The following is a 1,878-nucleotide window of genomic DNA, read 5'->3' as shown; positions in this document are numbered from 1 at the left end:
AAAATAACTTCTTTGCCGAGTGTCTGCGCAGTGATACTCGGCAAAGAAGCTAACATTTATACGTTATGGGCCAGTCTTTGCCGAGTGTCCAGTATTTGACACTCGACAAAGAAGGCAAGTTTGCTGAGTACCTGGGATTTGACACTCGACAAAGAAGGCAGGTTTGCCGAGTGTTAGGTCTGGGACACTCGGCAAACGCGCCGTGACCGTCTCCGCGCTGTCGCGTTACTTTTTTTCATCGAGCGTCGATTTCAGCTCTCGGCAAAGTATTTGCCGAGTGCCTGATATAAAACACTCGGCAAAGAGACGTTTACCGGCACTGTAGATGTCGTGTGCTATTTGCCGATTGTTACACTCGGCAAAGCCTTTGCCGAGTGTTTTGTTGGCTTTGCCGAGTGCCTGTGGCACACGATAAAGCCACTATTTCTGGTAGTGTATCCTCCGAAGACAAAGCCAAGCCCACCGTTGCCCACGCCCACCTATCCTCCGATGAGCCTAATCCTGCCGCCGACCACACCCACCTATCCGCCAACGAGCCAAAGCCCGCCGCCACCCACGGCCACGCTCACCTATCCTCCGATGAGCCCAAGCCCACCGCCGCCGCCGCCGTCCCTGCCTCCGCCCAGCTCAGATGATGCTAGGAAGAAGCTCAAGGTTGGATACTACGAGAACAAGTGCGACCGTTCCGTTGATGTGGAGGCCATCGTGAGGAAGCATGTTAGTGGCTTCGATGACGGCATCAAAGCAGGGCCCATCCGCCTTTTCTTCCACGACTGCTTCATCCGTGTAAGTCTTATTAAGACCTCGATCACGCTTTCCATTCGCATTCAGTGCAATCACTACTATGTATTATATATATTAGTAGCTGATGACAACATACATGCACTATAATGCATGATGGGTTTAGGGTTAAGATGCCTCCGTTCTGCTCGACCCGACCAGCACCAACCAGCAGCCGGAGAGGTTCAGCATACCCAACTTCCCGAGCCTGCGCAGCTACGAGGTGATCAACGCGGCGAAAGACGAGCTCGAGAAGGCATGCCCCGACAAGGTCTCATGCGCGAACATCGTCGCCTTCGCCGCCCACGACGCGTCCTACTTCCTCAGCGGCTGCCGCATTAGCTTCGACATGCCCGCTCGCCCAACAACAGGAACATGTCCCTCGCCAGCGAGACCCTGCCTAACCTACTCCCATCGTTCGTAGGCCTCCAGCAACTCTAGAAGATGTTCGCCAACAAGGGGCTCGACGCCTTCAACATGGTCACGCTCTCTGGCGCACACAGCATCGGCCGCTCCCACTGCTCATCCTTGACCGCCTCCCGCCCAGCAACACCTTGGACATGGACCCGGCATTCGCCACCAAGCTATAGGCGAGCTGCGCGTCGGCCAATGGCACTAACAACACGGTGATGCAAGACTACAAGACCCCCGACGACCTAGATAACCAGTACTACCAGAACATGCTGGACCGCAAGGTTCTCTTCACGTCCGACGCTACGCTCACCTCGTACGACATGGCCAACAACCTGGTGCGTGTCTACGCGATCTTTCCATGGTTGTGGCAGGACAAGTTCACGGAAGTCATGGTGAAGATGGGCCACATCGAGATCAAGACGGACACCATCGGGGAAATCAGGAAGAGGTGCCACGTGGTCAATAGCAAACCATGATCCGATGACCGGTCGGGCTAGTGCCTCTTCATCAAACTCTGATGCCTCACATGATGGAAAATAATTAATCTAATTAACTTCTACATACATTGATCAATGCATCACGCACATTAGATCAAAGGGGTTAATTGCACACGGGAGACAGATGTGTGTGGAGAGTTTTATTGCTTGTGCACCATATATATAGGGTTATAAGGGTGTTGATCTG

At 53.5% G+C, this 1,878-nt stretch overlaps 1 pseudogene; it reads left to right on the top strand.

Annotated features, from left to right (window-relative positions):
- Positions 1 to 579: 579 nt before the first annotated feature.
- Positions 580 to 1,670, top strand: LOC136544591 (peroxidase 2-like; annotated as a pseudogene).
- Positions 1,671 to 1,878: the final 208 nt, after the last annotated feature.

This window comes from Miscanthus floridulus, chromosome 3, assembly GCF_019320115.1.
Source record: "Miscanthus floridulus cultivar M001 chromosome 3, ASM1932011v1, whole genome shotgun sequence".
Lineage (NCBI taxonomy): Eukaryota > Viridiplantae > Streptophyta > Magnoliopsida > Poales > Poaceae > Miscanthus > Miscanthus floridulus.
This window is presented reverse-complemented; position numbering and strand designations above follow the sequence as displayed.